The sequence below is a fragment of the Saccopteryx bilineata genome, chromosome X, assembly GCF_036850765.1.
Source record: "Saccopteryx bilineata isolate mSacBil1 chromosome X, mSacBil1_pri_phased_curated, whole genome shotgun sequence".
Taxonomy (NCBI): Eukaryota; Metazoa; Chordata; class Mammalia; order Chiroptera; family Emballonuridae; genus Saccopteryx; species Saccopteryx bilineata.
The window spans coordinates 101,939,152-101,954,924 of NC_089502.1; positions in this window are offsets into that span (position 1 = coordinate 101,939,152).

Consider the following 15,773-nt stretch of genomic DNA (forward strand, 5'->3'; position numbering starts at 1 on the left):
GCGTCCTTCCACCTGGCATTAAGGCACATATGAGAAAGCAATCAGTGAACAACTAAAGTGCTGATACTATGAGTTGATGCTTCTTTCTCCCTTCCTCAATCTCTCTCAGGAAAAAAAAAAGAGAAAGAAAGAAAAGAAAAAGGTGAAGAGATTAAACAAACAAGAAACTCAGACAACAGAATGGTGATTACCAGCAAGATAGGCAGATGGGGGACAAGGGGAGGTAAAAGAGCATAAAGAGTGATAAATGGTGATAGTAGGAGACTTCACTTGGGGTGGTGAACACAAAGAAGCAGTATGCAGGTGATGTATTATATAACTGTACACCTGAAATCTATATAATTTTATTAACCAATGTCACAACAATAAATTCAATAATTTTTAAAATCAGTGTCCAGATATTGAAGGTGGAACCTGTGTATTACTGCATATTTATACTAACAAGAAACAAACAAGTAGGTAAAAAAAAAGTGGATGTACATTCATCAGCGGATTACTACGCAGCCCATACAAATGGCGATGCATATTTCAGGCCAGGATCACCCGGGGTCCCAGACAGTTCGGGACATAAGGCAGCGGAAGCTTCTTACTGGAAGACTCAGCGTCCACACCCCCAGCCCCACCCCACCCCAGTGCGTGGCAGTAGTGTGGAACATCTGTCGCCAAGACAGCGTGGGCCCCACCCCCTCTCCGGCCTTCAGGCTGCTCTCCAGACACCCGTGAGGGGTCATCCAAATGACCGCAGGGGTTCTGAGACTGTGCCCTCTGGGTCACGCAGGAGCCCAGCGTCCTGTCCAGATTTCAGGAGGGACACCTGTCTCGGAATCTCGCCTGTCATCCAGTGTGTTCTTTCTTTCAAGATATTGCTTGAGGTTGATCCACCAGAGTGGTGCTGATTTGGGGCGACTCGAAGAGTTTACATGGACTGGCTCGCCACCCATGCCCGCTCCCTTCAAACACAACCACTAGGGACCCAGGGGAGGATCGGGAATTCAAGACACTAAATCTGCAGGCGGGACTCCAGGGAACCTAGAGCATACCCTTGGGTTCCGTGCCAGTTAGAGCTGGTTGCCCTTGGAGAACCCCACGTGGTTCCACCCACCCTCCTCACTCCTCCGGCTCCGCCTCTAGGGAGGCAGTGGCCAAGAACTCCGGTCTGTGAGGGAGCATTTGGCACCATGGCCACCCAGTTGTGCTTGAAGAAGCAGCAAGAGCAGCAGCCCTCAGGGGTAAAGAACAAAGTCGTCCCTGCCCCTGGTGATGTCCGCGGGGCCCACTGCTGCATTTCTGGGGCCTATGTGCCCACAGTTTCAAGCAGTCTATCTCCATAGGGTGGGGGCGCCCTGCGCCTTGGCACAGCAGGTGCTTCCTCCTATGCCATGGCGGTCGTCAGCGCCATCTCAATGGCTGCGGACGGCCCGGGGTCGCCCTCCATGCCCTGTGTGCAGGAAAGCAGGTGTCCTGAGCTGCAGGGCGGCCCAACTCCCCACACAGAGCTGAGCTGCGTGGGCCAGAGACCGCCACAGGGCAAGCCATGAGGGCCGCTGGCTAGCCCAGTGTGCATCTGACCCACACCACGGGCCCACCAAATGGCCAGGGGCAGAAGCACGGCCCCAAGAAGGCTGCCCAGGCTCAGAAGCTTCCACAGCACTGTTTCCGGAGGATCTTGCACTTCAGAGGTCCATTGCCTCCATCCTCTCCAAGGAATCAGCGCAGCAGTAGCTGCCAAGCACTTCGGGCTTCTCTATTGAGTCGTGCTTCACAGTCAGGCCCAGCTGGACACCATACTGTACTGCCAGGCCCTTATCTGCCAAGCCACACCATCCTGCGAGGCCCTGCTGTCTCCTCCTGCTTTGCACCCCCACCAGGCCCTGCTCTCCACTGCCACCGAGAATCTGCGCCTGGGTCAGCATCCCACCACTCGCCTGCTTGTCCTGCTCTCTGATTCTCTGCTTTTGCACCAGGCCCTGCTTCTCCTATGTGAGCAAACAGTGCAAGCACTGCCCTTCTCAGGCGCACCATCCTGATAAGCCCTGCCCGGCAACAGGAGCACCAATCCATGTTTGATCCTCCTGAGCCTCCCTACCATGAGATCTACCCGTAGTAGTAGCCCCTCTCTCCCTGGACCTCTGGCCAGTGGCCTCCTTCCCCTGCGTTTGCCTTCTGAAGGCTTGTCTTCCAGAGCAGTTCAAGCTCTCCTGATCCTGAAACCCCAAGCCTTTCTTTCTAGCTGTGTTTAATGCTCAGTCCTTTTTTGTGCCTCCTCACCCTCACCCCCTAGTAGGCTCTTTTCTTACCCTGAGTTGTTTGTTGAGAGTTCCTCCACCTCCCCTTTGTCCTCTTCCTCCTCCACTTCCTCATCTTCCTCCCCCTATTCCTCTTGCTTCTCCTCCCTTGGCTTTCCAGGCCAGGGCCTTTTCTCTCCCCCCCCCCAACTAATTTTTCTGGCTACAGCTTATCTTTCTTTGTCCCTAAATTTTCATGACCTGACCTCTATCTTCACTCCTAGCCCTGCTGGCCTTAGATGTGCCTTGTTGCTGGGGGATGATGTCCTGAGCCCTGCTTCTCCAGGTGAGTGGGTTGAAACAGAGAACACCCTTACCAACCCACCACATCTCCTGAGCTGGGACCCTCCATGTGCATCCTCATAAGACCCAAGAAGAATCAACATCCACCCACTGCCCTCAATGGGCTGCCTGCTGCTGCAGTTTTAAAGGTTTCCAAATTCTCTAGCCATTAACCAACATGAGTAGTTTTGAAGTCCTTGTTTGGAGAGGCAGTTTTGAAGCCTTTTCTCCTTATATCTGTACAATGTAACACCTGTCTGCTGGTGGCCCTTGATTCCAGGCCCTCTTTAACCTCCAAAAGGCTTGCCTTTGCCCCTGAGCTGGAAGTTTTCCTTTTCTAAGTTGTCTTTATAAAACTAAATTTTTGAATGAATAAAGCAAAAATGTATTTTATTTTTTAAATCTAGCATTTTTGTTGTCCAAAAACTCTAATCCTATGTCTTATTTAGAGGATTAAAGAAAGTTGTGAGCATGGTAGTTGACTCTTTGGAAGTGAGAGGGAATAATATACTATCCTAGTGATTATTTATTCCCACTACCTAAAATGGAGTTGTGTTCAAAAAAATCCCATTTATATGTTATATACTCCCTTAACATAGGTGAACTGCAACTTGAACAAGAAAAACAGGGCAGGGTTTAACCCAAGGTGACTGAAGAGAAGGAGGGGTGATGAAGATACTCAGGTTCAGGAGAGAAGCAGGATATGACCCTGTGTGTAGTTTGGGGTGGGAGTTGGATACTTTCTACCCAGGTGGGAGTAGGGAGTGCTAGAAAGAAGACTCGGGATCAAGAAGGGGAGAACAACAGGTCTCAGTTTTTGAAAGAAGAACAAGTTTATGTGTCAGCAACTTTGGCTCCTGAGGTCTGTGTGGGTGAGGAAAAAGTCATTCAAGGTTAATGATTGATGTAAAAATTCTCAGATATTTAGTGAAAAAATGTGTTAATTACTGATCTTATTTTTTAAAATCACGATTAACTTTGTGAGCAGATATTTGAGGCTGAGTGTGTGTGTGTGTGTGTGTGTGTGTGTATTTGGAAAGCGCAGGATGGACATACACCATGCTATAAACAAGAGGACATATATCATTTTTGGAACAACTGGTGAAATGATCTTATATATTCAACACTTTCTTCCTTGACCATATTGCTAGTTCTATAATAAAACTCAACTCAACTGATTTTCAAGAACTTGTGGAAACATGGTAGGAGACATTAACCCTTTGAGTAGTGCGTTTTTTTAATGATCATTAACCCCTGGGAGTGAGGTTTTTTTTTCAAAAAATGAAATTAGTTTCAGTTACAGTTTTATTAACTTAAAATCATGTTTGTTTGATAACCAATTTATGGGAACAAGAAGAACATACATTTCTCTTTTTTTAAATGTTGCCTTACACATTTTTAAAATAAATCCATCATACTCTAGATGGTCAGGAGGCATGAGATGTACATGAATGTTCATACTACTCAAAGGGTTAAAGAAATAGAATTAGATAGATACATGATAGATAGATAGATAGATAGATAGAAACATTATATATATATATATATATATATATATATATATATATATATATATATATATATATACCAAATCAACAGAAGAAACTTTCTTATCCTACTTTCCCATATTTCTCCTCTCTTTATTCATCTGGTATGTGGCCAGGAATGGCATAGAGCAAATCAAGAAGAGCTCTGTTCCTGGGCTCCATATTTTAGAGGTTTATGCTCAGACCCTCTTTATGCTATATTCTGACAAAAGAGCTAGGTTTCCACAGGGACAATGGAATGTGCCCACCAGGTTCCAACACCCTAATTTTTGTAGAAAATGTTTGAGCTTCCTTTATTTCCTGAGGCTGGCTCCAGGTCCTGTAAGACCCTATTCTCCTTTTTAAAGAAGGCAGGTATAGGCCATTTGTATGTAAACTCTTTGGCCCAAATGGTAGCCAAGGGGCCATTGTTTGTTGAAGCAAAGGGTAGACAAGTCTTGGAGGTATAGACTGAGGTGTTCTCAGGGATAGATGTGAAGCAAATTTTGGTGTAAGACAAAGCTGTCAATGAGAAGAGATCAAGGACATGGGCCAAGGGCCCTCATTTGTACTTTTGCCCGAGACACACTGCAAATGTTAGTGATTGGCCTCTCTATATAATTGGCTCTGTAGCACAGTCCCAGAGAGTTAGAGACACCCAGAAATATATATATCTAGAATGCCATACCATGTCCTTGGAGTTGGTTCTGACTATACCACACAACCTCATCATATCTCAGGTATTGAGGAAAGCAATGGATATTAGGTCTTGGGTTGAGTTCCTTCCTCCCATGAGCCACTATTCAGTGGGCTGAATCAGATATTCCCCTACCCTACAGCATGCTAATGTTTTTGTGGGTCTTCTGAGTATTTATTCTGCTTGGGTATGGACATTAATACAATGTCCTTAATTCAAGCCCACCATACTAAAATCTACACAGCCCCCGACGACCACAGGCTCTTTATCCTTCTCTTGACCTTGGTCCTTTCATTACTTCTGTGGAAGTGCCGAATGCCATCACATAACAGACCTCTAAACTGCAGAATCCAATGTATATTTCTTACTTGATCTCTTGGAAGGATTTGACATAGTAATCACTCCTTTTCCTTGATGTTTGTTTTTCCTTGGACTTAAAAAACTGCTCTCTGTGTTTACCCTACAGTCTCATGAACCTTTCTCGTTTTTCACACCTCTAAGTGTTGTATTTCCCAAGGCCTCAGTTTCAAATTTTTTCTTACATCCATTTATTTCTTAAGAGATCCCATCTAGTCTCATGTTTTTAAATATGGGTATCTCCTGCTTTTCAAAATTTTGTGTTATGCCACATTTTTTTTACTTTTAAATTAATGGTAATTACTTCTTTATATCATTTCAGCTTACAAAACATTTCATAATTTCAAATAGAGGGGAAAACTATATTGCTTTAAACTGATGAGTCAAAATATTATATATCCACTCCTACCCATTTCCTTTTACTCTAGTCATGTATATATCTAGCTACGTAATTTACTTTTCCATTTGACTAAAAAGCATATCAAACTTTAGTAATATGGAGTTCTGTCCAGTAGATATACAGTGTGTCCGTAAAGTCATGGTGCACTTTTGACCGGTCACAGGAAAGCAACAAAAGACGATAGAAATGTGAAATCTGCAGCAAATAAAAGGAAAACTCTCCTAGTTTCATACCTATTCAGTGCAGTTCGATGTGGGCTCACACACAGATTTTTTAGGGCTCCTTAGGTACCTATCCCGTATAGCCTCTACAGACTCGTCACTGACTGATGGCCTACCAGAACGGGGTTTCTCCACCAAACTGTCGGGTTCCTTCAACTGCTTATCCCACTGAGTCATGTTATTCCTATGTGGTGGCACTTCGTTATAAACGCGCTGATATTCACGTTGCACTTTGATCACAGATTCGAATTTAGTGAGCCACAGAACACACTGAACTTTCCTCTGTACTGTCCACATCTGGACTGGCATGGCCATGGGCTGCTCCGCTGTATACACGGTGTTACGTCATCATCTGCGCTTGCGCACATGCTGCCATATCATCCTACAGAAACTGGGAGGGTTTTCCTTTTATTTGGTGCAGATTTCACATTTCTATCGTCTTTTGTTGCTTTCCTGTGACTGGTCAGAAGTGATTTTACGGACACCCTGTATAATGCTGGTCACACATGTAATTTACTAGTTTCTCGTAGCCAAACTAAAAAATGTATGGTACAAACATATGATATTAACTTTAATAATTTCTTTCATTTCATCTATCTAAAATATATCAACATGTAATCATTATAAATTATTAATAAGATATTTTATATGTTTTCCAACTAAGTCTTTAAAACCTGTTGTGTAATTTATACTTACAGCATATTTCAATTCTGACTAGCCACATATCAAGTACTCAATAGCCACAATTGTGGACGTGTGTGTATAGCAGTTTTTTATCTTATTTTCTTAGTCTCTCTTGTTCATTTCCTATTGAATTATGAATCCACTTCTAGTAGTTTCTCATAATTGTGGACTCCTATCATTTAAGGCTTGTTGGATGAATTTATTAAGGGCTTTTAGGTGTGCTACAATGTCCTCCAGGACAATGGAGGGAACAAAGACAGTCTATGATCACACCAATGGAAAACAGAATGTGCCCACCTGACTTTGAAGGGAGGAAGGTGAGCAGCCTCAGTAACTTAACTTAACCTGGTTGTGAATACCATTCATGCTGGCTGGAGGAGGCAGCACTGTCAGATGTGAGAAGATAGACCAGGGTCAAGATACTCCAGACAAAGACCTCCATCTTCCCCTCTCTTTCAATTGTGCATATTTCTTTTCAGGCATAGTGTATTTCAACAGGGCCAGCTTGCAGCAGGAATATGGATCCTAGTGGAGACTGAGTAGTTCCTTCTCAACACCAAGGAGTGTGAAGTAATTCATCACCTTGTGGGATGTCCCATTGCAAATTCTTATAGATAACACCTTTCCTTGGCATAATGGGGCTTGGTGTTCTTAGCATTACAATATATATTGATCCATGGTAAGAGTGGAGGCAGTGGCTGTTTCCCGTGACTTTTTGTATACTTTTACAGTATAGGGTGTCTCAATAAGGGTCTCCAGTCTGGTATATGAAACAAAAGGCTCTACTGGTTAGCTATTCAAATGTGTCAAAGAGTGGGACATTACTTTAGTCCTCCTAACCAAGGCGGTTTTACCTGTTAGTAATTTAATTTGCTGCTTTAATTTTCAATTACCCCATTCTAATAATTCTGCTGCTTGTGAGTTATAAGGGAGATGGAAACTCCATTCAATATCATGTTCTTTGACTCAACCTTATGTATTATGACCTTTGAAATGTCATCCCAGTCCTATTTCATCTGTGCATAGTGCTCAGCTTTTCTAATCTCTTAATGATGGCAGTCTGGTTTACACCATGACAAGGGAAAGCTTGGGTTGGGCCAGATGGGTTGTCCACAGAAACCAAAGCATATTTAGAATTGCCATTCAAAAGTGAAGTAGGGGCCAATATAATCATTTGTCAACTGCTCTTCGATTAAGAATTGTGCTGGATGGCCCCAGACTCCTTTGGCAGTTGCCTTGGGTATTGTTTAGAACCTACAGGACATATTCTCACTGCATTAGACAGCTCACTGTATTTCAAAGTGAATCCAGCATCCTTGGCAATATGTCATTCCACCTAAATACAATGGTGTCCACTTTTCCTATGCACCCAATCTGTTGTATCTACTGAAGGGTTAGTTGCTAGGGCTCATACCTGAACTAGGGCATCAACTTCTTAATTGCCAGGGTGTATCAGTCCTTATGTGCCAAGACATGGAAAACAGTGAGTACTTCCTTAGGATCTTGCAGGCAGAGTTAAAAGTCCTTTCACATATCTTGACCCCACAAGGGCTTATTCATAATAATCCACCCCTTGATTTCCCACTGTCCAAGCCCTAAAGTTAATTCCTTTAGAACAGTGGTAGTCAACCTGGTCCCTATCGCCCACTAGTGGGTGTTCCAGCTTTCATGGTGGGTGGTAGCAGAGCAACCAAAGTATAAATAAAAAATAGATTTAACTATAGTAAGTTGTTTTATAAAGATTTATTCTGCCAAACTTAGCAAAAATCTGACATAAAGTACTTGGAAGCATATAATAATATGCTTTAACTTGCTGTAACTCTGCTTTATAAATTTTATAAAGTTACTTCCTTACTTTATAAATCACCATTACTGTGGAATTGGTGGGCGGTTAGAAAATTTTACTACTAACAGAGATATAAAAGTGGGCGGTACGTATAAAAAGGTTGACTACCCCTGCTTTAAAACAACCCAGTTTTCACTGCAGAAGGTTAATGGTCAGGTCTCATGAGTAATCAGCCAGAAGGCTCTGAGTTCAGCCCCTTGGCTACTAGAATTTTTACTGCTTCCTTCCAGATGGTTGTCAGTGTTGGGCAGAATAGTGACTGAAGTCTATGTGAACAGTTTGCCCTGACTCAACCAATGTGTACACCACACACATCAGCAGGAATTTTTTCACTTCCTCTCTGCAGGATGGAATGGCTCTCTCAACAATAGAAGCAGGGCCACTTGGAGGATTTACATCTTCAAAGGGCCAGCAGCACCTGCATTTTTAGAGACAGTGAGCTAGTGGACAAGGTTACCTACTGCTATAAATAGGCATGCCACTTAGTCAAAATGCAGAAGTAAGTCAGTGGAACATATTCTCAACCTATGTTTTGATACCAAAGGAAGATCTTACCATGATATGCTGTTCTTTCACAAGACACTCTGCCTGGAGGAGCAGCACTGTGTGCACTGCTAGGAGCTGGTGCTCTATGAAGGTATATCGAGTTTCTGCCCTCTTTTATAACTGGGACTACAGTTCTAAGGATACTGTCTCCTCTTGTTTTCTCTGCCACAGTGCCCAACTCCTGCCCTCTGGAGGCACAGTCACATCTTACTCAAATGGTAGCCTTGCCTGGGAGATGTCCAGAACTTCAATCTGCTTCACTAGTATTTTTGCCTTTTCAAATGTTTCTTGTTGCTCTGATTTCAAGTCCCACACATACCTTTTTTTTTTTAAACCAGGCTGTATGAAAGATTGAAGCACTGTGCCAGGTAGGGAACAAAATTCCTCCAAATCCCACAATTCCTTAAAAACTTGCATCTTCTTCACGTTCTTAAGAGTTCGGTAGACTTGCATCTTACCAATTATAGTTTCTTGGACAAATCATGTTTTAACCTGGCCAAATGACTCTGAAAACTTTATGATAGGCTCGGGCCTTGAAATTTCTGCATGTTCACCGCTTATCTTCTCCCTGACATATGTCCCAGCAAAGTCTGACCAGTGTCCTGCAGTAGAGGCAAGTTAACATTATATCATCAATGTAATGGGCCCATTTTACTGATGTGGGGAAAGAGAAGAGAGACAGGTCTCAGGCTACCATCTTACAACATATTGTGGGGCAGTACAGGTTGCCTTCCTGAAGCATAGGAGAAGTCCACTATTACCCCTCCCAGTAAAGGTAAATTGATCAGTTATCAAAAACCTGTACTTGCCAGAGTTTTGCCATGAATTTCTTTGAAGATGAAGCATTTTTGCAGGAAAACTTTTGCAAAAATATCAGAGTTAAACAAGAACTGTTTATAAATGAGAAAATACTTTAAAAACTGGCCATGATTAACGATCTGATAAGAATTCATTATAATCCAATTGACAAAATAATTTGTGTATTTGTGCTACATGTATTTTAAAATGGTAACTACAATTATGACCAATGAAATTATACTATACTAAGACATATCAGACTTTTAGAAATAATACAAAGTCTGGCACACTTATATTAATAACGTATTTATATAAAACCTAAAGAAAGTTTAGCATCATTTCTTATTTGTCAATGCTTTACATGTAAAATAGCATATCAAATAACCCTAATTAGTTTAATATACCTCTTTTATTATAAAAGAGAACAAATCTCACATAGGTTTCAAGTGTACATCTTATCCAAAATATATAAAGAACTCTTACAAATCAACATTAAACAAACAATTAAAAAATACTACAATCTGTCCCTTAATTTGGAGTTAACCCTCAAGGACCCCTACCAGGACAACTTTGGCAAATGGATGTTACTCATATACCTTCATTTGGCAAACAGTCCTATTCCACGTTACAGTGGATACCTATTCTGGATTTATAGTAACCTCTGTCAGAACAGGAGAGGCTGCTAAGCAGGTTATAGCTCACTGTCTGTACTCATTGTTCTATTATTGGACTTCCTAAACTGGTTAAACTGACAATGTTCCTGAATATGGAGCAAAAGAATTTACTGTATTTTGTCAAACCTTTCGAATTATGTGTATTTCTTACAATCTTTAAAGTCAAGGTATTATTAAAGTGTACCCAGAAAATATTTTAAGGTCAATTTAAAAAAATTTAAAAGGGGGGAGTCATATCCTGGATCTCCTATGGGTCTACCATACCATAATTTTTACTTAAAAAATTTAAAATTTCTTTTGAATGCTGATAAAAAGGAGATGCCAAATCTTTTTCTCCTGCAAACTACTACCTTCTTTATTTGATCCAGCTAATTACACTGTTTTGTCTTTTTCCAAATAGCCCCAGATATATGGAAAAGATTTATATAGGCAGATGGGGATCCTCAAACCCCTCAGCGAGATCTTCTGAGCATGGCTTTTAAGATACCAAGAGGCAGAAAAAGCCCAATTGAGATCAGGGGAACTATCAGCTTTTAGGATACGCACTTAAAGGCTCCAACACCCCAAAGGGGTCTCATAGGATCCCATCTGGGTCCTGCTTCAATAGTGGAAAGGAAGGTCATTGAGCTAAAGCCTGCCAGACTTACATGACTCTGCTGTGAGGAAACAGGGACACTGGAAGGTAGGCTTCCCCCTCGCTCCTCTAAAGGAGGGTTCAGTCTCTTCCAGCCCTGCTCCAGCCACCTATGACCTAACCTTGCCCAGAATGCTGAGGTTTGCCACTAAAGGCTGAAGGTGCCCAAGGCCATCAGCCCCATCTATGACACTGTGGATGAGCCTAGGGTATTTCTTCCAAGAAGCAGATAAACTGATCTCATTTGCACAAGGGCCACTTAACTATGTCTTGCCTGAATAGTCAGGTTTTTTATTCTTCCCTCGAAGATCTCTGTTGTGGGTGTTGATAATCCTATTTTCTGCTGCTTTGTTTAATATATAGTGTTTCCTTTATTCCTCCTACCTCAATGCCCCACTCATATTTTAGGCTTGGACCTACTCCTAATTTAGAGCTCTCTTTCCCCCTTTTGCCAACTTCTATTATGAATCTACCTTTGCCACCCAGCTTAGTGTATCCCAAGGTTCTCTTTACCAAGCCACAGTCGCAGAGCTCCAGGGAAAAGCAACCTGGTCTCATCTCTCCAGGCAGAGAAGAACAGAAGCTCCATCTCCACACATGCTACAGATGGCTTTTCCAGTCTACCTGAATCATTACCAGCTAGAAGCAGTGGTCATTGGGACTTGGACATGAGCTGCAAAGTATAGAATTGTGACAACAATTCCAGTGCCATGTAGACTTTTCCTGGATGTGGACTTTTCCTGGACTCCTGCTCCTTGGGACAGCCCCTAACAGACTGAACTGGGGTTGGGCTCCATTTATCAGGGACTTGGCATGGTGTTGGGGCCAACTTAGACTTGGTGAACTTGTTAAGGACACTACTCTTTTATGGATTCTTGCTGTATTGGCCAAGAGTTTGCTTAAAGGCTTTAATCACTGTTTAAAAAAAATAGAAGACTGGATAAAGAAGATGTGGCACATATACACCATGGTATACTATTTAGCCATAAGAAATGATGACATCGGATCACTTACAACAAAATGGTGGGATCTTGATAACATTATATGAAGTGAAATAAGTAAATCAGAAAAAAACAAGAACTGCAGGATTCCATACATTGGTGGGACATAAAAACGAGACTAAGAGACATGGACAAGAGTGTGGTGGTTACGGGGGGCAGGGGGAGGGAAGGAGGGAGAGGGGGAAGGGGAGGGGGAGGGGCACAAAGAAAACTAGATAGAAGGTGATGGAGGACAATCTGACTTTGGGTGATGGGTATGCAACAGAATTGAATGACAAGATAACCTGGACATGTTTTCTTTGAATATATGTACCCTGATTTATTGATGTCACCCCATTAAAATTAATAAAAATTTATTTATTAAAAAATATTAAAAAATAAAGAGAACAAATCTTCTGAGGTGTTCCTGTGGCCATCTGAATAATCCCAAAGTTAGTTTGAGGTAAAAAATAACATCACTTAGAATTTCATTTTGGAGAAACTGTCAAAAATACCAAGAGCTTTTTAAAACATTTCATTAAATAGGGTCATAGGTCACTGTTAAACAGTGCTTGATTAACCAAAATGACCAAGACTTCAAAAGCAAATACAGAAAGTTATATTAAAAAAACAAAAACCGCCTGACCAGGTGGTGGCGCAGTGGATTGAGTGTCGGATTGGAATGCTGAGGACCCAGGTTCGAGACCCCCAGGTCGCCAGTTTGAGCGCGGGCTCATCTGGTTTGAGCAAAAAGCTCACTAGCTTGGACCTGAGGTCTTTGGCTCAATTAAGGGGTTACTCGGTCTGCTGAAGGCCCACGGTCAAGGCACATATAAGAAAGCAATCAATGAACAACGAAGGTGTCATAATGAAAAACTGATGATTGATGCTTCTCATCTCTCTTCGTTCCTGTCTGACTGTTCCTATCTATCCCTCTCTCTGACCCTCTCTCTGTATCTATATAAAAAAAAAAACCAACAGAAAAACAAAAACAACTTAGCCCTTTTAACAAAGGAGATTTAGTTTTCTTAAGTCATCAAAAACTTGATAATGACATCATAAAACACAGGAAATTATAGAGACAAAACAAAGAATCTCTGCTTTCTAGGCAGATTGCTTAAAAAGTAAAGAAATATTTATTACAATCTTATCAAGAGCAGAACAATAGTCCAGGAAACCTTTGTTTCTCTAACAAATGAAAGAAAATTAAGATTAAAATAGAAAATTATTTTACATAAGTACACTATTAACATTAAAACTGTTTTTCTTTTCTATTCACAAAATGCAAATAAAAGGTACAATGAGATATCACCTCACATCTGTTAGATTGGCTATTATCAACAACACTGGTAATAACAAGTGTTGGAGAGTCTGTGGAGGAAAACGAATCTTCATTCACTGCTGATGGGAATGCAAATTAGTACAACCATTATGGAAGAAAGTATGGTACTTCCTCAAAAAATTAAGAATAGAACTGCCATATAATTAAGCAATCCCTCTGCTGGGTAAGTATCCCCAAAACTCAAAAACATTGGTACGTAAAGACACATGCAGCCCCCGTGTTCATTGCAACATTGTTCACAGTGGCCAAGACATGCAAACAACCAAGGTATCCCTTGACAGAGGATTGGATAAAGAAGATATGGTACATATATACAATGGGGTACTACTCAGCCATAAGAAATAATGACATATTGCCATTTGCAACAACATGGATGGACCTTGAGAACATTATACTGAGTGAAATAAGTAAATCAGAAAAATCTAAGAACAGTATAATTTTACACATAAGTAGTATATAAAACTGAGACTCATGTACATAGATAAAAGTGAAGTGATTACCAGGGTGAGGGGGTTGTTGGCAGGGGAAGGGCATAAAGAGGGACAAATATACAGTGATGGAAAATGATTTGATTTTGAGTGATAGGTATACAACACAATCAACAGTTCAAATGCTTTAGAAACATTCATTCAGAAACCTATTATTCTTACTGTTCAATGTCACCCTGTTAAATTTAATTTTCTAGATAAAATTAAAAACAAAACAAGAAACACCTTTTTTTCTTTAAGCCGATTAAATTAATTTTAGCAATACTTTTTCAGAAACAGAAAAACCTCACATATACATAACAAATATCCATAGACATACATAAACACACAGAGAGAAACAAAGATCAATAATTTTAATCCCAAAACTTCAGCTATGAATCTGGTACGACAATACAAAACTCATTATTTTAGCCTAACTTGGTGGTGGTGCACTTAATAGAGCATTGGCTTGGGATGCAGAGGGCCCAGGGGCAAAACCTTGAGGTTGCTGGCTTGAGCAAGGAGTCACTCACTCTGCTGGAAACCCTCGGTCAAGGCACATATGAGAAAGCAATCAATGAACAACTAAGGTGCTGCAATAAGAATTGATGCTTCTCATCTCTCTCCCTTCCTGTCTGTCCCTGTCTCTCTCTACCACTTAAAAAAAAGATTCTGATGGGTGGGTACAGAGATTTACTCATTTTGTGGCCACCCGAGAAAAGCTTTGCATGTAAGTTCCCTGGCTTATTAAACCTGCCACTTACAAACCTGTAGTGATCTGCCTCTTTCTTCCATCTCTGCTTGCTCTCCCTGTAGGCCAGCCAGTTTGTGAACCAAAAATTGGTGAGCCACCCAGGAGAAGAAAGAAATGGGTCTTGGGAAAGGCATTCATGGGAGAAATCTAAAATTGGTCATCAACCTCTATATGAAGAAGGGTAGCCCTTATATTATATGCTTGTTGACCACTGTGTGAGTACGAAGTTCCCCCAAAACAACAGCTGCTTTAATGTGATTGTTTGAGAAAGTGCACATAGTGTACTGCAGCAGAGACCGGAAAGGGATGGCTGCTGCAGTGGGCTGTCCTCTCTTGTGCTCAGTTCAGCCGGCCCCTAATGCCCAGCCAAAAGCCAAATCTCATGGTAGAATGCTAGAAGAACTGCTGAAATAAGAGAAAGAGGTGTAGTTGCCTACTACTCTTCCAGATTTGGGGTTAGCAGACAAGGTGGGAGAATGACTAAATAAGTTGGAAAACTTGGAATGACATTTTGCAAGGCTAGGAGCGTGCAAACTATTGCAGATTAAGATCCTAGCATTTACGATAAAGCCTGATTTGGATGCTAAGAGGTAAAATCCCCTGGAAAGTGATAAAAGCAAAGATGAGAATGTTGTGGTGATTGACAATGAAAGGAATAAAATGTCCCTTGCCATCTGACCCCTGATACAATGAAAGAAATTAAATAGTAATTACTCTAGACTTCTGAGAATAGAGAAATATACCCCAAACTACTAGGGAAAAAAACCTTGCATTCTTTCTCTGTCCCTAGAAGATGTAAATCTTTTTATGTCTTTGAATTATAAACACCCCAAGAGATAACTAAAACACCGCCCATGATTTCCTGAGACTGAAGAAAAAAAAGAGAGGAAAGAAGCTTTTTTTTTTTTTTTTTTTTGTATTTTTCTGAAGCTGGAAACGGGGAGAGACAGTCAGACTCCCGCATGCGCCCGACCGGGATCCACCCGGCACGCCCACCAGGGGGCAATGCTTTGCCCCTCCGGGTTGTCACTCTGCCGAGACCAGAGCCACTCTAGTGCCTGGGGCAGAGGCCTAGGAGCCATCCCCAGCGCCCGGGCCATCTTTGTTCCAATGGAGCCTTGGCTGCAGGAGGGGAAGAGAGAGACAGAGAGGAAGGAGGGGGTGGGGGTGGAGAAGCAAATGGGCCCTTCTCCTATGTGCCCTGGCCGGGAATCAAACCCGGATCCCCTGCACATCAGGCCGACGCTCTACCGCTGAGCCAACCGGCCAGGGCCTAAGCT